Below are 24333 nucleotides of genomic sequence, written 5' to 3'. Positions count from 1 at the left end.
CCCTGCTCAACTTCTCAGCCAACAAAGTACAGTGGAGCAGCCTGGCTCAGCGCTCCTTGCAAAATGATTGGTCAAAGTTTTTCCGACTGCCTGATAAAGCGTCAGCTCCGACATAAATCAATGCGGCGAGGGGGCTGCGCTCTCGCTGTCATCCGTCCGCACCGCATTCCATATCGAGGATGGATTGTTTTATGCTGATGCAATGTGCTATCACGTCAGGGCTCCGGCGGCCACGTAACCCTCAGCCCGAGCTGCCGGCCGCCCCCCCGCTTTTGCAGGAAGGGGGGCCGTTCTCGCCATGGGGCGGCGGGGGCGGAGGAGAGGCGGAGGGAAAGCAGCGGGCTGCCTCAGGAGGGACGCTGGCTGTGGAGCCCTCTCCCCAGACGGGTCCCGGAGGGAGAGGGGGAGCGCAGCACAGAGGGAGGGAGCGAGCCCCAGCCTGGGGCGCAGCCGGAGAGGCCCAGGGCGTAATTAAAGCAAGAGGAGGTGGTACCGTCCCCCCACAAACACACCTCCACTCCACCCCGCCGGCTCTCCTTTTCTCTTCTCTGTCCCCTGACACCAGATATTTATTAAACAACAGCGCAGCAGCAAGCCACTGGAGATGAAGTAAAAGAGATGGGGGAGAAGTTGGGATTTTATAGGATGTTGTCTGCTTTGGAGGGGACTCTGTAACTAGTTTGGGAGGTTTGTAGGCCTGGGAGTTTCTCCTGACCCTTCAGTGGCTGAGGGAGGAGAGAAGGGAATAAAAGGGCCTGCGTGTCCAAAGATCTGTCCTAAAATTTAGCTGTCCTGAAATTAGAACCCGCATGAGGTTAAAGGGATACAACAGCCCCTGGAAAGTTGAGCCTCTGAACGAGTTTAATACAGGTAGTCAAAGCTCCTTTAAATTTCTTGGGCCTCTCTCTGGCCCTGGTCAGAGGAAAGGGGGGTGCATAGCCATTTCTCCTTTCCTCCACTGAATAACAGACCTTTAAAATTGCCCAGATGGGGGAGCCGAACAGGAGAAAGGGTTAAGGGAACTTCCCTAAGGTGTCAGCAGAGCAGAGGTGTGGGAAGGGGTCCAGAGTTATCTCCCCTTCCACCCAGTGGGGAAGGAGGTGAGTCGGGAGTTTTTGCCTCTCCTGCTCGGAAGGATTTCCAAACACGCTGTATTGGACACCAGCATAGACAGGGAGGCTGCAGGGTCAGTCTCCTGCCACTTTCCCTCCTGCAGACACTCTCGCAGGAGCTTCCAAATAGCCCGCTTTATTGATATCTCCTCTGCGGCCCTGCGCTGGGGCTCCCTCGGGGCCACCGGCTGGCTTCCTGGCCCATCTCCAGCAGTCTTTCCTCCGGCTTCTGCCCTGGGTGCCGTGGCTTCTCGTGGTGTGGGCTCTCAGGGAGATGCGGCCCCTGGACAGACCCAATCCTCTCCGGTCGGGTTTGGGGCAGGCTGGGGCCGATTTTCTCAGCATTCTCCGACCCTGGGCCCTTATAAGATTGGCTGTCCCAGTCCTGTCGTTTTAACAAAAGCAGGACCATTCTAATTTGAGGTTTTATCTTTTTGGCCACGTACCCCTCTGCCGTGCAGAAAGCTGTGGATCACCTCCGCACACGCACACACTCCCGCCCGCTTTTCTTTCCAAATGAAGCCATCTCGTGTCATTACGCGTGAAATACGAGGGCAAAGCGCCATATTTCTTCACATTATGGCGATTTCAAAATGATTTTTTAAAGATCAATGCCGGCGCCCAGCCGGCCCCCTCCTTTTCCACTCCAGCTCTCCGAGGGCGACAGCCCAGCAGATCCGGAACCAAACAGCATGAAGATCTGCTTTTTCCATAGGACCCAAGTGGGAAATCCGATGCAAATTCTTCTAAGTAGCGGTTGGACGCTTGGGAAAGTCGAGGGAGTTCCCCGGACTCGCCAGCGGAAAAAGCGGGGCGCCTAGTGAATGGATCACAGTTAAGGCAAAGCACCTGTTCTCGATTTGCCAGACCTATGGAGTCTGCTGTTGGCTTTACCTGTAATAAATATATTCTTCAGAAAAAAAAAAAAACTCCTCTCCTGCTGTAAATAATGGTGTTATGAAGCATGGTGGGCTTGAGTATATGACTTTCTGTAGTATATAAATTAGGGCCCAAAAGGACATGTGGGCTGCGGGCAGAGTTTTTTTTAATTTATAGCAAAGTCACAGCACTGGGCTGTTCTTAAGACCCAGGCTGTGCAGACGCTGGGCTCTGGCCACAGCCCTTCTGGTTCCCACTCTGGCCCTGGCTTTGCCGCTGTCTCTCTTTGCAACAGGAGAGAAGTTGAGGAGCCACTTAGTTTAGGGAAGAAGTTAGAGGAAGGAGAACATTCAGGCTCATGACTTGTGCTCTGCAGGGGTGGAGTGTCCCAGCAGACAGGGTTCAGCTTTGTGGGTTGCTGGTTGTCTGGTGAGCTGTCCCTAACCCCTGGTGGCTCCTGGGTGCACTGGGTAAGGAGGGGACCCAGGCCTCTCTTCTGAGACCAGAACTTAGTCTTTGCTCACAAATGAGCTGGAGGGTGGAAATAATTCCAAAGTGACAGGTTTTGGAGGTCTCATGTCTTCTCAGGAGAGGTGGCTCTGGAGGGAAGAGAATGAAATAGCACCCAAGCCCTGGAGTCTGTGCCCCAGCTCTCATCTCCTCCAGGTGGGGATCCAGATACAGCAAGCAAGGAGTCCCACTTCAGCCAGGCTTTCTAGAAAGCACTGCTGCCGCAAATCGAAGCTCAATTCCAGCTCAGGCAAATGACTAAAGGGTCAGCTGAGAGGAAGCCCCTTGTTTGGGTGCTCTGAGGACCACCCCACAAAACATACTTTTCTCTCCCAGACAATGGTACCCCAACATGACAGAGAGAAGCAACAGAGAGAAGCGGCCCCTGGAGCTCAGCTTCTAGAGCTGCTTAATAGAGGGGTTGCTTGAGTGGGGGTCACTTTGCCCTGAGAGACCAAACTGCTCTCCACCTCCCCCCAGTCCTAAAGAGAAAGAAGGAAAACCCTCTCGAAGGCTTTTGCCATTCCCTGCACCAGCACTGCGCCTGAACACAGCTGGGGCCAGTAGCTGATAGTTCCAGGAAGGGCAGGCAGGGAAAAGCTACAGCTCCTGGCCACAGTAGGGCCCAGAGGCCAAGAACCAAGAAGGAGGCTGAGATGGGGAAAGCTGAGGCCAGCCCTGGCCAGGACCAGCCGGTGAGTGTCTGTGGTTTAAGGTCTGCTTTTGGAAGGGCCCTTCACTATAAGAAGAGAGAGAAAATCTCAACAGAGGGAAGGAAATAAAAGCAAGGAGAAAAAAGAAAAAGAAAAACAATAAGTGGAGAAGGGGGAACGTTTTTTAATCGATAAGCTAAGCTGAAATTTATGCATGCGTACTTGAATAGATGTGTGTTTCCTGTACCTATATCTCAAATCAATATTTCTTTATGGGGAACCCAGTGTGCACATGTGCTGTGCTCTATGTTATGTATAGAATATGTGATAAATAAATCTGCCCAACTATAATACTAAATGTGCTTGGGCATTTGTATATAAGATCTAATGGTGCATACGTGATGCGTGTATAACCCCTCTGAATGATACGGGTTTGCAATTCTGCTCATATAAGATCTATGACCCAGAAGCCTGTGCGTACATTTTTATAACCATCACACGCTTAAAGAAAGGGCGGAAAAACTTGAGTATTTGCGGACTTGAATTGTGGCTATAAAACACCAGCTGATTCAGAAGCTTCACTTGAAAATTGGCCTGTTGACTTGATATTCAAGGAAAATATATACCGTATCCGCAAACACATGTGACTTAAATCTGGATTCTTTTACAACTTCCTTCTAAAATATTTCTCTGGAAGGTGAAAGAAATTCCTGGCCCAGGGCAGGTCATGAAATTTTGTGACTTTTTTGTCTGACCACGAAATCCTTTACTGTGTCTCTTACCCGAAACCGCAGGGACAGAGTACATCGTGTGATGCTTATTTCATGGTAGCAATGGACACGGGAATGAAGGCGCCGTTACTTGGGCACAAGCGTGTCCCACACAAGTGTGAAGCTGACCAGTGGACAGAAATGAGTTGAATGTGAAAGCTCCCAGGAAACTGTGGAGGTCATACAAAAGCACTGCTGTGTACAACGAAATTAGAGAAATCCCCATGTCTATGTCCCCAAGCACCTGGAGTTATTTCTTCTGACCCAGGATCAGAGTCCAGACCCACTGTGGGAAAGAAAGAGGTGTGGGGACACTTGCTCCAGCGGGGAAGAAATCAAGGCCCCCAGAACCTTCACCCATTACACACAACAGACTCCAAAAGGGATCACATCGAATCTGCACCCATGGGTTCAATCCTTAGCGCTTCCACACACTCCAAGTGGGGATTTTAACTGTAAAGTAACGAAATCTTCTCCCAAACCTCCCTCCCAGGATGTCAGAGGTGAAAGGAAGGACGGAGAGTTCAGCGGCCCAAGCAGATCTCGGGAATCTTCTTACGAACTATCAGCCACCAGGAATATGGAATGTTGGGGGGTGTGGCTGACTCTTTGGGAGGGGGTATCCAGGAGGCCAAACGGGGTGGGCGGCAGGCAGGGCGGAAAGGAGCTGAGCAGGTAGAAGGTTATTACGGAATTGCTTCCATAAAACCTGAGGCTGTTGTAAAACTCTGCTTTCCAAAGACTTTATTTCCTCCTTTCTCTCTAACATCTCCCTTTTTTCTTTTTACAGCACTATTCCTGGGAGGGGGTGGCAAAGGGACGCCAGTGATGGAAGACAGTCAGGCTCTGAGTGGCCGGGCAGCTTTGCGAGAGGCCAGAGGAGCAGGATGGCAGGCAGCAGGACACTCCAGACCATCTTCACCCAGATCAGAGGATGAGAAAATGTCAAGGGACAGCATTGTTGGCCTCCGCTCACCAGGACAGTGGTTTGAGGCTGCATTTCCTCCCAGGCTGAGGGTGGGTCTCCCAAGGGCCTCGTCCACCCTAGCAGGGTCCACTTATTCAGAGACACCCTTCGCCCTCCAAGTCAGCCCAGAGCCAGAGCCCCATCCGGTCGAGCCTCTTCCCCGGGCCCCTTTCCACCTTTCCTCTGCCTCAAGCAGGGGAAAAAGTTTGGGAACAAAAGTTAGCTTATGCTTTGGACTGTACCCCTCCTTCTGCCAGCAATTCTAGTTACTCCTTTCCTGGGCAGAGAGCTAGCAGCCTGGAGAGGGCTGGGGTCACAGAGGGTATCACAGCTTTGCCCCGTCCCACCTGCCCCTTCTCTATCTCCTGCCACTTCATCAGCCTGGGCTGAACTGTCCAACAGTCTGGGGTCCCCACTAGCCTGCAAGACGGGCCCCTCTGGGTGTCGAAGGTGGCCCTCCAGACGTGCGTATACCCATAGCCCAGCCCAAGGGTCTACAGGGGAGGCTTAGCCGCTCAGTGGGGAAGGGGCCAGCTGAGGGATGGGAAAAGGGAGGACTTTTTTGGACCCACCTCTGTCCCACTAGGGGGCCCTAGAAAGGACCCTGGGGGCCTGTAGGCTGAGACTGCAAGGGATTCTGATGTTTCCCTGTCAGAATGGGACAGACTGAGCCCTCTTCAAGGACCTGAAGCTTCCTGTTGAGGTGGAGCCCTGTCTACCCCGCAAAAAGTTACAAAGACCTCAAGGACCCCCTGTGTCTCTGTTGAAATCCAGCATTTGCCAAGCTGGGGAGAGTTTCTTTGGAAAGTCTGGATGTACACAGGAGCCCAAGCCGGAAGCTTGAAGCCCCAACTCAGATCCTTCTGACTCTGTAGAATAGCTCAGAAATGTGCCTTTGGAGAGTGCAATGCTCCCCATTCCCCCTTTCCCTCCCAACACACATGTAAACAAATACAGAAGTGGAAGACGCCCTAGAACATCCCAGATCTCTTCTCCAGGGAACATTCTTGCTGCTCCTGGGTTAGGGACATCAAACCTCTTCACCATGTTGCAAGGGTGATACAGTAGTCCTGACTCTGCTTCCCCACCCACCCACCCACCCCCACTCCTCCAACTAAGCGAGGAGCAGTAACTGCCGTGAGTCGGGTGGTTTAATGTCGTTGTGTTCAGAAATCCAGGCCCGACAGCATGAAACTACCTAATTCACTCAGCAGTTCCAGTTCACGCTCTGGGTCAAGGGCTCACTGGGGGCAGGCTCCTGCCGCCATTTTTGTGGGCCCAAAGGGGTGGCCAGCTAACTCCATTTTCCTCCACCTCTTCCCAAACAGAACACAGTTGCTAGTAAACAACATGTCCAAAGAACTGGAGGCAGGACTCCAGACAAAAACATGCTGGAGCTGGTCCTGGCAGCTCAGATTCCAGGAACTTTCGCTCTCTCCCAGGAGCCCTGGTCAGAGGGGACCCTAGGCCCAGCCTCAGGCCTGGGCAGGGCCCTGGGGATATACCTGCTTGGTCACTGCCTCTCAGCCTCTGTCTCTGCAGCTGAAGGTCTCCACAGCCAAAATGATTTCTCTCTCAACTTCAAACTGTTATCAAGGTATGTCTACGGTCACCATCTGGCTACTGCCTCTATTCCAGAGTCACCCAGGGTAGCTCTGAGAGGCCAAATCGTCAAGCCCTACATCAGACCCCAGCTTTGAACCAGGGATAGACAAGAGAGTGGAGAAAAACTGACAGTCGGAGAGGTAGCCAAAAAGCAGAGCGGGAGAAAGTATCAGGAACACTAGGGAGCAAACAGAAACCCAGGACTGGAAGGGAAACCGGGTTGACCTGAGCAGTCGCCAGGAAGTCACCCTAGCCCGGCTCCACAGAGGCTGAGCTGTCCCAGGTAAGACGATCTACTCTGAATTCACAGATGAAACCGGGAAATTTGCTCCTTCCTTCCGGACCTTCGGCCTGGGCCCTTCGCTCCCCGCCCCCCACCGATGTCCCCTATTGCCACCTACGCCCCTCCAGACCCCGCACCCTCACAGGTGCCCTGGCGAACACTCCGCACCCGGCGGCGGCCGCGCGGGCCGAGCGGCGGACTTACCTGGGCAGCGGCGGCGGCGCTGGGCGGGAGCGACCGTCGGAAGGGGCTGGAGGCCTGGAGTGAGCGGTCCCATCCCGCCCGGCCCGGCTCCCTCTCGGCCTCGCCCCGGAGGCAAGGGTCCCAGCGGCCACGTGTCCGACGGGGAAGTCCGAGGGAGCGCAGGAGTCTGCGGTGCCGCCCTCTCCCCCTCCCGGGTATAAATCTTGGGGACAGGAAATACAATAAAACTTCACCGTGTTGATGAACTTCAAACGGTTTACATCCCCTCCTGTCCTGAAAAGAAAGACGGCCGGGGGCGGGTTAAAGGAAGGGGAAACCAGTTTACGAGCCGTGGAAGCCCCGCTCGGCCCCTTTCTTTCGCCGGACGGACCGTGTCCGCGTGGAGAGAAGCGGCCTGGCCTGGGACTTGGCCCGCGGTCCCCGCCGCCCGGTCGGCCTGCTCGGCGCTCGCGAGGGCTGGAGGCCACCGCCCGCACCGAAAACGCACCGAGTCCGCGCACGTCCTCGGCTCGGCTCTCCGCTCTTCTCGAGGCAGAGCTAGGCGCCCCGGTCCTTGCTTGCTAAAGCTCGGGCCCTGCCAGCCACGCCCTGACCTCCGTTCTTTGCATCTTTCCACCAAAAGCGAGTTTTTTTCTTTTTTCGTCTCTAGCCACCAGATCTTTGCCCTGCCCCGCCCCATTTATTGCCAGGTACTTGCTAGAAGGTCTGAGGGGGCTGAGCCCGGCATGGGTGCCCGGAGGAGAAACGGAGGGGCCGGTCTTCGCCGAAGTGGAAGTGACGGCCAGGGCCTAGTAGTGTCCAAGCTGGCCTCTGCCGAGCTCTGCCACCGTCTGCTCTCTTCTCCGGCTCCTTAAAAACCTCAAAATCAAACAAAAATGACCGCTACCCGGACCTGCACGAATCCTCTCCATAGTTCTTTTCTGCTCTGAGCCGTTCATTTTTTACAAAACTTCGTGGAATCTGCATTTGGAATCACAATTCGACCACGTGAACCAAAACTAAGAAAAATCCCTTTTCGCCTTGGGCTCCAGATAACCAGGAGTAAAGCTGTGGATTTCTTGCTCACTTTCTCTGCTGGAGGGGCCTGGTTAGGTGCGCTTCGGGGTGGGAGAGCAAAGGAATTCCACCATGCCTCCCAGTTCGTCACAAAACAACCAAGGATTCGGGTCTAAGAGGCTCAGGCAAGTCTTGGGTACAGGACTGAGGCCTAGCTGCAGACCCAGGTGGGAATTTGGTGCACTGACCCTCACCTTCCTCACACAGACACACAGGTGTGGCCCTGCGTGACCAGCCAAGTCCACCACCTCCCCCTCCAAGAAAAGGCCCTAAAGCACTACTGGGAATTTTTACAAAATGGATAAAAAGTGGAATGGACCGGGAAAATACTAGGCTGTGGTTTATAGGTCCCACATTTTCTGAAAGGTTAACTATGCTTCAGGCAGTCCCACTCTGCCTCAGCTGGCAAGGGGTGGGCGATGCCCTCTGGCTCCTTCCCTTCACCAAGAAGGAGGAATCGGGGAGCTCATTAACAGCCGGAAGACAGGAAGGGGCTTGTTGCCATCCCAACATTCATTTTCCAGGATATGCATGGGGACAGCCCTCCAGCTCCCCTCCTCGCTATGTGCCCCAGTTCCCTTATTTCACCCTTCATCTTGCTCTATATATTTTTAACTAAAGAGTCACTCCTTTCATCAGAGAGGATTTGCCTCTGGGAGTTGTTAGTGACAGGAGGAGGGCAGACCTGAGGGGCTGCACTTTCCATATCATTCAAGAGTGTTATTACCCACCCCTGCCCTCCTAGGTTGGGGGAGGGGCAGACACAGGTCAGTGTGCTGGCTCCCTGCCCATTGCTGACCTGGGTCTCTGCGGAATCTGAAAAAAAGGAAGAGACCACAGCCTTAGAATGACACACCTGAGCACACACACATTTCACACACTTTTCAGTTTTGTGGCTTCCCCTTACCCCATCCTGAGAACCCAGGCCATGGATTCCAGTTTAACAAATAAAACTCTCTGCACGGGGCCTCCAGCACCCGAACCATGGGTGCCGGGCAGCCTTTGCATCCTAGGTCACCTGGCCCCACAGTCAGCTTTCAAATTCTCAGCACAGACACCCACCAACAGGGGCGCTGATGCCAACAAGCACACTCCCGAATGTCACTCGTACACGAGTTAATGGTCACTTAGTGCGTAAAGGCCATTTAGGCAATGTTTCTTTTCACCCTCAAAAGTTTTCCGAATACTTTCCAAAAGCACGTCCATTTCCAAATTATTCTGAAAATTGAAAACGTAGATGACCAAGCTGTTAGATTTAGGGGCACCTGTTCCCTACTCCCTTCCCTCCTTGAAGATAAAGCAGAGTTCTAGCACAATTGGAGGAGGCCGGACAATTTGGATGGTGAGAGGAGGCAGTGCAGACACAGATGCACAACACGGGATCCTCAAAGAAACCAAAACTGAGACACCCTCCCATTTAGTGAGAGTCACAAGAATAAATTTTTCTGGGCCTTCCAGGTCAGCGTCCCTTCCTAGGGTTCATTAAAGGCGGGGAGTATCTCAGACAAGTCAAAGGTGCCAGAAGCCGTGTTCCTGAAACCCGAGCTGGATTCCCACCCCCACCCCCCCCCACCCCCCCGCCCCCAGTTTCTGGCCGTGGCTGCGGAAGCAGCTGTGGTCGCTGGCGGATGGGGCTGGGGCAGCTGCCGACCTCTAGGCGGCGCCCTGGCGTTGAGTTCGCGCTGAAGAAGATCCTCCTCCGGCAGCTCTGTGTCCAGCGCCGGGTTGAAGGGGCTGGCTCCTGCAGGCGCACCGGGCTTGGCCTGGAGCTGGCCGCCCGCGCGTCGCCTTTGGCGCCCTCTGCCAAGCAAGAGAGACACGATTAAACGAGTGAGGGCTGGGAAAGGAATCCACGGCTAATCATGGCTCCATGAGCTCCCCACCCCCTACCCCATCCCCGACTCTAGGGAGCCTTCCACAGCCCAAATCGCCTTTGATCTCTCCAGAAGCCAGCTCAGGGGCAGCACCAGGATCTTTAACCCCCTACCATAACATGCAAAAGAAGTCACTGAGAGGCTTCCCTGGTGGCGCAGTGGTTGAGAATCTGCCTGCCAACGCAGGGGACACGGGTTCGAGCCCAGGTCTGGGAAGATCCCACATGCCGCGGAGCAACTAGGCCCGTGAGCCACAACTACTGAGCCTGCGCTCTAGAGCCCGCGAGCCACAACTACTGAGCCTGCGCGTCTGGAGCTTGTGCTCTGCAACAAGAGAGGCCGCGACAGTGAGACGCCCGCGCACCGCAATGAAGAGTGGCCCCCGCTCGCCACAACTAGAGAAAGCCCATGCACAGAAACGAAGACCCAACACAGCCAAAAATAAATAAATTAAATTAAGAAAAAAAACAATGAAGTCACTGAGGCCCAAAGAAATTAAGTGGTTAGCCCAAGATCAGAGCAGTTATTAAAAGTGGTGAAGCAGGGCTGGAGGACGTGTCCTCTACTCCGAATGGAATGTTCTTATTCCAAATTCTGACAACCCCGGCAAAAACTGTCTTTCTTGTAAGCAAAATTCATTTCCAGAACGACAGCCTTTGGAGGTTGTCTATGGTGGAAGTTTGGTATTTTCTGGATTTAAGACTTGGGGGGGGGCACATAATGGAATTGGAGCCAGATATAGGAGAGGCTGGCCAAGGTCGGGAGCCAAGACAGGTCCCTTCCAGGACTGGCCGGCTCAAGCTGCTTATAACCTCCCTAGCTGTGTGCGATCATGGGCAAGTGCTTTAGTCCTTCAAAGGCCCGGATGAAAACGACCTACTGGACGGACGGGGACATTGTAAGGTTTGAATCCTTTGTAAAAGAGACCCCATGGCTAAGAGAAGATGCCTGATATATGACTGTCCCATAAACCCCAAAGAAAGGGGCCTTAGGGCAGGCTGTTGGGTCACTCTCCTCGGCTTGAATGGGGCCAGTCAAGTAATAGGGTGGGGTAAGGGAAAAGAAGCCTTGCTCAGGACCCAGGCCCTCTGAGTCTGAGCTCAGAGACATCCAGGACCTGAGGAGAGGTTGGGAGAAACTGGGGTCGCTCTTCCCCTGCCCCCAAGGCAGAGACATCATTTTATACTGCAGAGCCCTCTAAGAGAAGTTTGTCCAAAGTTATTCTTAGGACAGGGGTCCCGGAGAATCCTCTGCAGGAAAGGAAGGGAAGAAGAGAGGCGAGGGGGCCACTGGGGCCGCGGCAGCAAAGGGCACATGCCTACCATGGGGCTACCACAGACGCAGCGCCTGCCCAGGTCTGGGCCCCGGGAGACGCTCCTCTCCCAGCCAGGCAGGGGCTTTTGCCGACGCCTAAATACCAAGCGCACATCTGGAGCAGCTGCGCCCTACCCGGCCTCGGGCACATTATTCCGCTCCAAACTCTATTTTCATTCCCAGGGCTGAGTCGTAAAAGACTCCGGAGGCAGGATAAAGTTGTGTCTGTGTGTGTCAGCATTCCTGTGTGTGTGAGTCTGTGCGTGTCGGGGGGCGTCTGTGCATCTCACTGTGGTTTGCCCAATAATTCGCAAAAGTTAGGGGGGGAAATGGAGCAACATCAGGCGAATTCAGCTGCGAACATACTGTCGGCCTCATTATCAGCCCATTTCAAGGGGAAGCATTTGGGCCTCGGAATTAGCCAGTTAATTGCAGCATTTCTTTGTTCATTTTAGGGCAGGAGGAACTGCGTTCTCTTAAAATATTCCATATTTCAAAAACTTCTAAGATCTTCTCGTTATCAATTTTCCTTATTTCCAGCCTCATTATGCCACTTGAGCATTCAGGTCTGCCAGTATCACATCGACATTATTTTACACACACACACACACACACACACACACACGCAGGCTTTATGCCTGGAAAAGTAACTCAGTTTCTGCATCAGCAAAATCTGGATGTCTTAACTCTTAGTGTGTTGCAAGGATTAATTAACATACAACGTACCTAGGGCTTAGCACGATGACTGATGAACAGGGAGTAAAAAGTAACTATTAATAACAAGGAGAAAGAGGAGAAAAGAGGTGGAGGAGGGAGGCAAGGGGAAGGAGGAGGAAGCCTGCTTTGTTCTCAGAGAATCAGTCTATGTTGGAGGGTGTGTGTCTCAGCCTGTATATGTATAATATATTCTTCTGACTTAGAGCCATGTCCATAAAAGTGAGGCCCCTTGAACCTCTTGGCCTGTAACTACCTCTTCAATAAGGAACAGAGAATTGGGGCAATTATCTGGCTCATTTTAGGTTCAAACTCCCTTTAGCCTGAAGTATCTAGATCTGGTTGGGGGAAAGGTCTGGGGAGTGGTGGTATATTCTTATCCAGCTTCTCAATGAGTCTTTTCCCTTTGCCAAGTGAGCAAGAGCCTGCCTTAGAGAATGGGTAGAAAAGAAATAGGGACCCCAGAAAGCTGGAATTAAAACAGAACATCTGAGAAATGCCTGAGAAAAACCAGGTCTTTGCGCATTTCCTGGGCAGCCAGGAGGCCTTGGAGCTCTCCAAGCACCAGCCTCAGAGGGTCCCCAGACAAGTCACAGACCTTTGTCTGGTGGGAACTTTCATTCCACATTCAACAAACATTTCCTGAGTGCCTACTGTGTGCCCAGCACTGGGCTGAGCTCTGGGGCTCCAGCAGGAGCTGCACCCCACCCATTAGCCTTGCTGACTTGCAGCCTGTGAGAAGTCTCTGCTCCCAGAAACTAGTCCGGAGGCCCGGGAAGGGGGACAACCCTGCTGGGCAAGAACTTCTGGCCAATGGCAGCATCGCCTCTTCAGGGCCAAAGTCCCAGTGCAGGGGAGGGGCAAGATGGTCAGAGGGCATCCCCCTCCCATCCTCTGTCAGAAGGAGGCCAACTCCACGGTGGGGATAGTCTTGTGTGGGGGAGGGGTGGGGCAGAGGGGTGTGAGGAAGGGAGGAGAGATGACTACAGGCCCCTGACCCTCGTCGGAAATTCCTATGAACACCAACTAGCTTTTTAAATTAGTAAAGTAGGGAACAAATGGGCATATATTTCTTCTGCTCTGATTAAAAGCATTTAGGTCACGTGTTCACAGCCAGAATTATTCAGTTTAAGTTGTCCCAAGCAGAAAATAGTTTCTTTTTTCTTTTTATTTTCAGGGAGGGTTCTGAATACTACTAGCCAACCATTGGCTTCTTGTTACGGCCCAGAACTGCTGGCACTGGTAGGTGTAGGTTGTGCCAGGCTCAGAGAGGGGCAACCAGGAATGGGTTGGGGTCTTTCCTGCCCCCAGTCACATTTGCTTGAAATGTGTAGGCAATTAAGGGGGTTTGGAGTGTATGTGTAGGGGGAAGGTGCAATAAAGCCAGACAAGTTCCAGTTGCCCTAATTTGTCTGAACATAGTCCAAGAAGAAGAAAGTTTCTTCACTTCTCAGACCCCAAAGAAACCTGACTTTTCTTCTGGGAGGTCTAACTTGGTCAACTTAAAGGAGTGGAGAGGCGGCCAGGAGGCTTTTACTAGGCTGTGGAGAAAGAATGAAGTCTAAACAAGCCACAGCATTGAGTCTGGGTGAAACTAGGAGGTCCCCCAGGCATGTCAGGGGCCACCTGCTGCTTGGCTCCTACTAACAAGATTACAGAAATGTTTGGGAGCAAACATCTTCCCCTTTTAGCCCAGAGTTCAGTATCCCCCCAGCTTCTAACCTTGGCTAAGTCTCCAGCCCCACAAAGAGTTGGAGTATCTGAGGAAACCGAACAGGTAGATCAATAAGGGACACAAAAGAACATTCTGTTGCTTGATGCCCATTGGCTTGGCTCACAGACAGCATTATCTAGGGGGTTGTTGCCAAATAACCTTCCCTTCCCAGGAGTTCCGGTATGTTGTTTATTCCCTGGGAGGCTGCCCAAGCCCGATTTCCCTCTAGCAGTTGGTGCCACTCTTGGCTGGTCCAAGATCAGCGCCACCCCCCCGCCACAAAGCTCTTCCCATTTTCTCAAGCCTCCTGGTCCTGGGGAGGGAGGAAAGACCAACTCTCACTGGGAACCCAGACCCCACCAGTAGTGGTGGGGAGAGGAACACTGCTGCATGGGCATTCGTAAAGGTGAAAGTTGGCCTGGCAAACACCAAGATACCAGCCACAGGGGAAAAAGTGAAGACCTAAGTTAACTGACCATATTGGTCTCGGCATTTTCCAGACACCAACTTCTTTAATTGATCCAAATACGAGTTCATAACCTGGGGTCCAAAGGGTCTGAAACCCTCTGAAATTATGGGATTTGGTGAGTACTACATAAGTGCATTTTTCCCCATGGGGAGGAGGAATTCAATAGCTTTCATCAGATTTTAAAGTATGAGTCAGTGATCCCCAAAATGCTAAGAACTTTTTATTCACTATTCACATACAGACACCACAAATGTGATGCTGAGGGAGGCAGTGAAACAGACTTGGGCACCTGACAAGATAAATTAAAGGAGCCTGTCAACAATTGTGTGTATCACAAGGTCGCATGGATACTGTCACCTAGCCTTCCCCGGAACAAGAGGCACCTGCTCACAGGTTTTGAGGACGCCAGGACTGAGACAAGCAGCCCACAACGCCCCATCCCCACCTCATGCACCCTTGCCCACGTGGAGGGATGTGCAAGGTCTCTGTGTCTCTAATGAAAATGAAATGCAGCTTTTCTCCACTGGGGCCTGGGTCTTCAGCCATTTGCTGCCTTGTCCTGAGTTGGTCCGAGCCGAAAGTTTCAGGATCTGTTTTCCCTTCACGAATGCCCTGCTCTTGGGGGGATGGGGTGGGGGGTGGACCTGTTTTCCCCGGATGTCCTGCTCTCTCAGCTCCAGCCAGGCCTACAGTGCAGTGTCTGAAACCCGGGAGCCGAGACCGCCAGCCGGGGCCACTCGCCGTGACCTTAAAGTTCTCTTGGCCCAGGTTGGGGGCGGAAAAGGGCGCGAGAAACAGCTGGACAGGTAGACAGAAGCAAACACAAAGAAAGGGGCCCTCGAAGGCGGCCAGAGAGAAGATGGAGAATGACAAAGATCAAAGTGAAACAGCCGGACAGGAAGGCGGGAGCTGGAGTGGGGCGGGCAGGTGGAGCGGCCGAAACCCGCGTGCTGAGAAGGACCCAGAGGGGCCGCGGAGGCGGCCAGGCGCGCCTCCCTCCCATCTTTACCGGGAGGTTCCTGCCCCAGTCAGCGGCCCCTCTTCCAAACTGCCTTTTACAACTCCTAGGTCTCCTTAAGGCTCTGATTAATTAATTAGCCGGTTCGGGAAGAAAGAAGTGCCCCTCCGCCGGGAACTGGCGGGTTTCTCCAGTTGGTTAATTGTGGGGAGGAAGGGCGCGGGGAGAAAAAATCCAGGGAGGGGGAAATGGGGGCAAGTGGCGTGGGCGGCCTGGAGGGAGCAAATGGACTGTTCCTGAGGGGCTGCCGAGCGCCCACGCCCCCTCGGAGCAGGAGAGCAAGAAAACTCTCCCTCGGAAAGGGCGCCCCGCCCTGGCCTCCGGTGGTCCCCGCTCACCGCCATACCGCTTGGGGCGGGATGCTCCCTGCGCTGGAGGCTGGACAGAGCCCCCATCCCACCCCATCTCCTCCCCTTAGACCGCAGAGGTTGTGAGTCTACAGGCCCTTGGCGTTGCGGCGTCCGGGGGGAGGGGGGGTCACCTTGTAATTGCGACCTCCCTTCGCTCCGTAAATGCCGCTTCCCGACACCTCGGCCGGGTTTGAAAGCATCATTTCTAATCCCTCAGCCGGGCTCCAGCCTCCGGAGGGCCGGGGCTCGGTGCTAGACCCTCCCAGGCTTCCAGATCCCACCCCTGCGGCGCCAACCTTCAGCTGGAGGCGCTCGGAGTCCTGAGGTGCCCCTGAGCCTCCTCCGGACGCCGACTCTGCGGCTCCAGCGCGGCCGCCTCCCTGCCTGGCGACCTTCCAGTCCTCCTGCCCACGGCCAGGCCAGCGCCCTGCACCGAGATCTTCACTCCACGCCCAGCCCGGAGGCGAAGGTGCTGACCTCGGCTGGGCAGCGCGGGGTGCGCGCCGTCGGGGGCTGCCGCGCTGGCCCAGCGCCAGAGAGCCCTAGGCAGGACCTGCGGTGTTCCGCGCAGTCCCAAGCACGTCCGGAGTCGGGGACCGAGGGGCGTAACGGCTCCAAATTCCTCTCCAAGACTTCTCCAACCATCCCAATCCCCAGGAGTCCTGGTCCCACTGCAGTGCGCAAGGCAGGCAGGGACATCTCAGCATCCGGAGGAGCCTTGTTCCCTCCGGTTCACATCAGAGCCCAGGATCCCGGCTCACCGGGGGCAAGGAGCTAACGGACTGAGGAAGAGGTAAGAGGTTTAACGAGTAGAAATTTGGACCCTCTCCCTTTTTTTTTTATTGCTTTAAAGGACAAGATCTCTGGATATTGACTCCTCTCTCCGTAAGAGTTTTGGGTATTCTGACCAGTCCTTTCTAGTCCGACTGGGGCGGGGGCTTCGACCATAGTTTAAGGAGGAACTTTTCTGGATGGTGGAGGTTCAGGAGGTCATGGTTATGTTTCTCATTATTGTTACTTAATATCCAGTTAATTTCGGACTAAGCCCTCACATCCACTCCAGCTGAGATTCACCCTTGAACAGTAGCCCGAGTACTTCAATAGCGGAGCGATGAGAAAGAGGAGACAGAGCCGCCCCAAAATGGGATGGGCTGGGGGTGCTCTGGCCTTAATTACCCCCGCAAGGTAAAGGCTGTTATTCCTATAACTGGAGCTGAGGAAGGGACAGAAGAAGGTAGGGGAAGGATGGGAAGTGGGCTGAGGACAGCCACTCGGCATCTTCCTAAGGAGGCATCGGGATTTGTCCCAGATTTCAGGCCCCACTGGCTTTTGCCCCTCTCTTTACAGACAGTGGTGAGAGAGGAACACAGCCGCCTGGTGCTCTCACAGGAGGTGGACCTGGTAAGCACCAAGGTATCAGCTGAGTGGGAAAAAGTGAAGACCTGTGTTAATAGACCATATTTGGTCTCAGCATTTTCCATACGCAAGCTCCTCTGATCAATCCAAATAGCAGTTCTTAACCCAACATTCAAGGACTCTGAAATCCTCTGAAATTGTGGGATTTCATGGCTCTAAAAGAAAGCCCTAGTCACCTTCTGAGAAGCTCTGGGAGGAGAAGGAAGCAAGGCAGGTATGAGGAAAGGAGGTGAGAGGCCCCAACCCACAGTCTAGCTCCCTAGACAGTGAGCTCTGGACCCCAAGATCTGAAACCTCAAGCTGACCCACCCACATGGAGTGAGCAGAGTTGAAAGTCAGCCAAGGAGGCAGGTTTCTCCACTGTTTTCGGGATGGGTCTGGTGCCTAAGTAGATTACAAATCTGGATGTTTTCAGGGAGGTTTTCCTTTCAGTTAATCCTGATTTGGGGACCCTGGAGCCCATAGGGCAGCCAGGCAGGGGAGGAACCTGGACCCTCAGCCCCCTTATCTCACTTCCACCTGGTGAACAGACCAGGGTCCCTTGCCGGCTGGGTCAGGGGCCAAGCCTGCCCTCGCCAAGTCTCAATCGTGGCAGGCTTGGCCCTGCAACCCTGTCAGCTCTGAGGACTCATTTCTCTGTGAGCCCAGGCCTGCTTCCTCCACATCTGGCCACCCAAATATAACTACATCATTTTTTTCTTCTTCCTATTTTTTGAAAACTGCACAAGGCCCAAATCCTTAGCTCCTCTTAAAGAGAATGGTGCCATTGGATGTTGGGTGAGGGGGGATTGTGGAATCAAATAGCCTCTAAGCACTGGAGGGCAGGGTCTCCTATGATGGCTTGGTGCGCCGGATCACAGCTCTGGGTCAAATAGTCCCTCCTTTCTCTTTGTCCCTTCCCTCCAAATCCAGAAGAGCCATGGATTTTCTGTCTTTCTATGTTTGGGGAGAAAGAGAAGACAAAACCCAAGAGTAAAGAGAGTGATGAGAGAGGAGAAAACCAGGGAGAGGATTCCAATAGATTAAAACAATCAGACTCTCTTTCTAATCCAACAGCATCTGAAGCCTGACGCTTGTTTTAATCAGGCCAGGAAGAGAAGCTGGAGGCAGGGTGGGTGAGAGACTAAGTTCTCAGCCGCCTGAGTCATGGGGTCAGTGCTTCTGAGGCAGTGAGAAGGCAGAACTGCCATCCATACTCTGGGGGTGAGGGTGGGGGTCTGGGTCTCCCAAATTGCAGTGTGGAAGAGTGAGGGGCTCTTAAGGGCCTCTGGGGTCTCCCACAGTGCCTAACCTGGGACTAGTAAAGCCTTTCCTTGCATTTCCTCTGGGGCAGAGTGCATGTGTGTGGTGTCTGTGTGTGTCGGGGTGGTGGTTCTAAACCCTGGCAGATGGCTGCGGGCGACTGCCTCCTGGGGAGCCCAGGGCGATGTGATTGGGCGTAGAAGGAAGCTTCATGCTTCCTGGGCTGGGGGAGTGAGGAGGCCTCTCTGGACTTGGAGCCAAGTGCTCCATCCAGAGTCTAGAGAAAGGGAGGAGCTGCAGCTCCAAAGGGGGAGTTAGAGGGAAGATTATATCAGGAAAAGTCCCCAGCTGTCCATCTTCCACCAAACTCTCTTCCTCCAAGGATCAGGACTTTCTCCGAGGGAACACCTCCTCCCCATTATGGGTCTTTGTGCTTCTACTGATACTGGAAAGTACAATTCTGTGCTGTATGTTTCCACATTTACCATACATGGAATAAGTGAAATGTACTGTGTACTGCTGTTCTACTTTGGAAGGGGAGAGTAATAGGTGAAAATATTAATTTCCCGTCTGCTACATTTATTACTGAGCACAATTGGGAGAACATAATTTCCTGTCTCTTTTGCATGTTTTCACGAATTTTCAATCCTCAACCTTTACACGATTGCTTAATACTCCGAGAGGCACAGCTGCCCTGATACAGGATTGGTCTCTGACTCCTGAGAATTACTAATTCCTAGGAGACCTTGAAATACCCACCATGCAGTCCCTTTATGCCTGCTTCTCTCTACATGTCTTTTCAAAGGCGAGTAATTTTGTATTGGCCCAGTCCATACAGGCCGAGATCCTTTCCCGGCCTTCTGCCCCCTCCCATAAACAACAAGCCCCTCTACAAAACTGCACACGCATCATTTTGTGAGTATGAGTTTCAAGTAAGATGGCGGCGCCTGGCATCCCTTCGTACTCAGATACAGGCTCTCCCAGGCAGAAGGCCACGCAAGCCTCAGCGCAGTCCGGAGGGCAATGAAATCTAGGTCCCCTTTACTGCGTGGAAAGGCCGTCCGAGGCAAGAGACTCTCCCCAAACATTCTCCCTCCATTCCTTCCAGGAGGCCGCTAGAGAGAGAGCTGATTCTGCACCTTGGGGGCCTGGGGGTTCCCGTCTGTACGCAGAGTTCCAGGCCAATTTCTAATTTCTGTGGAGAAAGAATAACCACTGTCCCTTTCCAAGCGACGCCCACCCACAAGGCCCCTCAGGGCCGCCGGCCCCTGACTCTCTGGCTATAACGGCTTGGAATCCCGGGCTGTGAGCAGGGAGACCCGGCGGAGAGGACCCAAGGCTGCCCTCAGCACCCAGCTCCCGGAAGCCAGAGTTGCGCGGGAAGGATGGGAGGCGACCCTCTGCCCCCTTATACACACCTTCGCTTGGAGAGCAGGAGTCCGGTGGGAGCCGGCGGGGGTTGGGGGGCAGGCGTTGCGGGTACGCCCCAAGCCCCACCCAGGAGGCTGGATCGGCCAGGAGCTCAAGGTTAGCTGGTGGACCCGGGTGGCCCACGCCCGCCGTGGCCGCTCGGCGCTCAAAGTGCGGCTGTGGGAGTGCCCAGCTCCAGAGGGGTCTTCCGCGCCGCCGCTCTGAGCTGCATGGTCGCTGCCCCCAGCGGCTGGTGGGAGGCAGGGAGCGTCTACCTACCTCTCCGGACAGTGCCTTCCTCCGCTCGTCTTCCTAGGCTGCAGGAACCCGGGGCTTTGGGCGCGACAGAGCCTAGGGACGGAGGTGACGGCGCTGGGGCCAGGGGTTAGGCTGCTGCCGGTCGCCGCCCCCAACCCCGCCCTGGGAGGCCTGGGCAAGGCGTCTAGGTCTGGGGCAGCGGCGCCGACGGCGCGGGGGCGTGAAGGGACTCGGGCGTCCTCGTCCCCCTGGCGCCAGCGAGCTGGGGAGCGAGGACAGGGCCCGGGCGGCGGATCGGCGCGGACGCCACCTTCCTTCGCGTCCGCCGGGGCGGGGATTCCGCCAGTCTTACCTGCCCCTCCCTGGGGCGCTGTCGGATCGCCGCGCGGCGGTTCCCAGAGTGGGCCTTCCGCGCTTCTTGAAGGCCAGGGCCGCGGAGGAAAGGCGCCGAGATGGCCGGCAGAGAAGAGAGAGAGAGAGAGAGAGAGAGAGAGAGAGAGAGAGAGAGAGAGTGTGTGTGTGTGTGTGTGTGTGTGTGTGAGCGAGCGAGGGGGGGAGGCAAAGGCAAAGGCGCGGGGTTGGAGGGGGGCGGTTAACAGACAAGAGGGAAGAGGATCCGAGGAACGCTTCCCAGAGAAGCCGTCAAATGGAGAAATAGACAAAAGAAGTGGGAGAAAGCAGAGTCTGGGGGACAGAAAGAAGCCCCGGGCTTCTGAAGAGAGCGACAAGTTGTCTTTGGGAGTTGGGAATGTGAGAGAGAAGGGCGAGGTCTGAGGAGTCTGAGAAGAGGAGGGGGCGCCCTGACTCTGGCCTGGAGGCCACAGATCTAGGCAGAGGACTTCTCCTCCGACCCCTCACCCCCACCCAGTCCCTTGCCAGGTTGCTGCCCTTCTCCCGCTGGATGCAGCACCCGGGGGCGACTTCCCGCGCACCCCTCCTGCAGCTCGGCCTGCCTGGGGCTCGGGCCGCCCCGGGGGTTCGGCACCAGGCTGAGAGCTGCACTTCTACCTGCCACCTTTCTTCTATTCCCTGGGCCGCAAATGGGATCTTCCCCCATTGAATGAACAGGACAGGTGAGGCCTGAGGGAACGACCTTGGCCAAGGTCAAAGGAAGAGCCTGGAAGTTTCACTTTCCATCCCAGCCCTTCGGGCTTCTTTGTGTTTTGTTCCTTCAGGTTACTAGAGGACCATCCTGAAACCACAGGCTCTTCTCGTTATTTTTCTCTCAGACCCAAATAGAGGTTTCAGCTTAACCTGTTATCAGTGAAACCGCCCAGTCTGAGTTCTAGCCTTCCTGACTCCCAGCTGGCTGGTCCCCAGGAACTGCCAGGCTTGCCTGGCCTCATACTGAAAGCCTTCCTCCACAGCCAGAATGGGGTTGGGGACCCAGTCATAATCCAGCCTCTTCCTGCAAATGGACGGGGAGGGGGGAGGCATGTAAGGTGTGTCTCAGATCTGAGTTCTAGGCCTGGCTCTGCCACTAACTTCAGCCCTCCCCACCCACCCACCCCTGGACTCAGTTTGTTTCCCCTGTAAAATGGGGGAGCAGGCAGGATGATTTACCTTTTGCCTCTGCATCCTCCACTGGTCCGCAGGTCTGGTGAGCTTACACTGCTGAGAGAAAAAGGCATCCAAATGGTGATTTTATTCTATAGCCACTTAAATATGAATATAGAAATATGACAAAATTTCAACTTGCTCCCATGAATGAGTCTATTTTTCTACATTTTTAATTTTTTTATTATTTTTTAAAAATTATTTATTTATGGCTGCGTTGGGTCCCCGTCTCCGCGCGAGGGCCCTCTCCAGTTGCGGCAAGCGGGGGCCACTCTTCATCGCGGTACGTGGGCCTCTCACTATCGCAGCCTCTCTTGTTGCGGAGCACAGGCTCCAGACGCACAGGCTCAGTAGTTGTGGCTCACGGGCCCAGCCGCTCCGCGTGTCCCCTGCACTAGCAGGCAGACCCTCAACCACTGCGCCACCAGGGAAGCCCTACATTTTTTATTGATAATACAGCAAAGGGTGCCAGTGTTAAGTGTGTGGCTCCAGGTATTTTTGCATATGTACATGTGTACCTAAATCAAGGTATTTCCAGCCTTCCCTTACAACCTTCTAGTCAATAGCCCCCAGAAGTAACCATAATTCTGTCTTCTGTCACCATAGATAAGTTTGTCTGTCCTTGAACTTCATATATATGAAGTCATGATATGTACTCTTTTGTGTTTGGCTTCATTTGCTCAATATTATGTGTGTGGGACTTATCCGTGTTGCTGTGTGTTATAGTAGTTCATTCTTTTTTATTGCCTTATTCCATTTAATGTCGTATTCCATTGGTTGAATATATACCAATATATTTATCCATTCTTCTCTTGGTGGACATTTGGGTTGTTTCCAGTATTATAAAAAAAAAAGCTGCTGTGAACATTGGTGCCCATGTTTTTTGATGGACACCTGCACTTAGAGACTCATGAGTAGAAATGCTGGGTCATAGGGTAGGGGTATGTTTATCTTTGCTAGATACTGACACTTTTCCAAAGTGGTTGACCAGTTCACACTCCCACCAGGAATGTACGAGAGATCCAGTTACTCCATATCCCTTCCAATTCCTGGCATTATCTCTCTTGTTCATTTGAGTTATTCGGGTGGGTTTATAATGATGTTGCAATGTGTCTATGTGTGTGCATGCATTTTAAAAAGTAGTAAGAACAAATAACAAGAAAAATTATAACATAAAATTTATAACACAAAGTATACACTGGTCAACAGCTCCCCCTTCCCCCCCCTTCCACCATCCTACTTTTTTTTTTTTGAGTTTAACTCCTTTAAATATCTCATGTACATGGACTCATACAGTATTTGTCTTTTTGTGACTGCCTCATTTTACTTAGCATAATATCCTCAAGGTTCATCGTGTTGCAGCATATGACAGGATTTCCCTACTTTTTTAAGTTGAATAATATCCCATTGTATGTATATACCACCTTTTCTTTATTCACTCATCTGTTGATGGACATTTGGGTTTCTTTCACCTCTTGACTCTTGTGATTAATGCTGCAATGAAAATGGGTGTGCAAACATCTCTTTAAAATCCTGCTTTTCAATTCTTTTGTGTATATACCCAGAAATGGGATTGCTGGATAGTTCTCTTTTTAATTTTTTGAGGAACCTCTATACTGTTTTCCATAGTGGCTGCACCATTTTACATTCCCACCAACGGTGCATGGGATCTTAATTTTTCCGCATCCTCACCAACACTTGTTACTTCCTAGTTTGCTTTGTTTTGTTTTAAATAGCTTTCGTCCTGATGGGTAAGAGGTGATATTTCATTGTGATTTTAATGTGCATTTCTTTGAAGATGAGTGAGGTTGAGCACTTTTTCATACGTTTATTGGCAGTTTGGATATCCTCCTCTGTGAGTCTTTTTCATTAAAGAATTCATTCCGAAATCATTAACTGCTAAGCATTGGGAGGGATAGTGGTGACTAAGACTTAGGCAAGTCCTGTGGTCAGAGAGCACACATTCTAGAAGGGAAGACAGAGAGGAGGCCAGAAGCCATCTTGCAAATTGTCAGGAAACAGGCCCAGGGACCCTGCAGAGGCCCCTGACCTGAGTGGGGGGCAGGAGAGGGGAGTCTTCTGTTCATTTAAAATATATTTACTCTTAGATACACACTACTAAATAAAAAATAGATAAACAACAAGGGCCTACTCCATAGCACATGGGACTATATTAAATATCTTGTAATAACCTATAATGGAAAAGAATCTGGAAAAGAATGAATTGAATCACTTTGCTGTATACCTGAAACTGACACAACATTGTAAATCAACTATACTTCAATTAAAAAAAAATAAAAATATATTTACTCTTCAACACAATTTTATGACTCAAGCATTGTGTCTTTTTTTTTTTTTTTTTTTTTTTGCGGTATGCGGGCCTCTCACTGTTGTGGCCTCTCCCGTGGCGGCGCACAGGCTCCGGACGCGCAGGCTCAGCGGCCGTGGCTCACGGGTCCAGCCGCTCCGCGGCATGTGGGATCTTCTTGGACCGGGGCACGAACCCGTGTCCCCTGCATCGGCAGGTGGACTCTCAACCACTGCGCCACCAGGGAAACCTGCATTGTGCCTTTTTTAAGTTTGTGTGTTTTAAATATCCATCACTTTTCCCCCCAAATTATATAAATTTGGGGATTTATAATAATACAAATTATTGTTGTGTTTTTCCATACCTTTCTCTCTTGCTTTTACAAACATAAACACACAATACACACAGAATTTTTCTTTTTTCGCTTATTTGTCTCTTTTTAATGAGATAGAAATATATATATATATATATATGCACATAACTTTACAGCCAGCTTGCTTTTAGGAGCTGGTCAAAGGGTATGGGTATTTCAATAGCTGTTACCAGACAACCTTCTTTAAAAGCTACAATAACTCTCATTTCCACCAATAGTGTTTTTATCCTTTATCGTATGTGCCAATGTGATAGAGAAAAGTTATCCCTTTTTATTT

At 52.6% G+C, this 24333-nt stretch overlaps 1 long non-coding RNA gene across 1 annotated transcript; it reads right to left on the bottom strand.

Annotated features, from left to right (window-relative positions):
• Nucleotides 1-5: 5 nt before the first annotated feature.
• LOC141277427 (uncharacterized) lies at nt 6-19959 on the bottom strand. Its single transcript, XR_012328845.1, has 4 exons — nt 19569-19959; nt 9691-9839; nt 6397-8855; nt 6-4840 (listed from the first exon to the last, which is right to left on the bottom strand). It is a non-coding gene; the product is annotated as an uncharacterized lncRNA (long non-coding RNA).
• Between the last annotated feature and the right edge of the window lie 4374 nt (nt 19960-24333).

This window comes from Tursiops truncatus, chromosome 20 (genome assembly GCF_011762595.2).
Source record: "Tursiops truncatus isolate mTurTru1 chromosome 20, mTurTru1.mat.Y, whole genome shotgun sequence".
Classification (NCBI taxonomy): Eukaryota; Metazoa; Chordata; class Mammalia; order Artiodactyla; family Delphinidae; genus Tursiops; species Tursiops truncatus.
The sequence above is the reverse complement of the archived record's forward strand: the minus strand, read 5'-3'. Positions and strand labels throughout refer to the sequence as shown.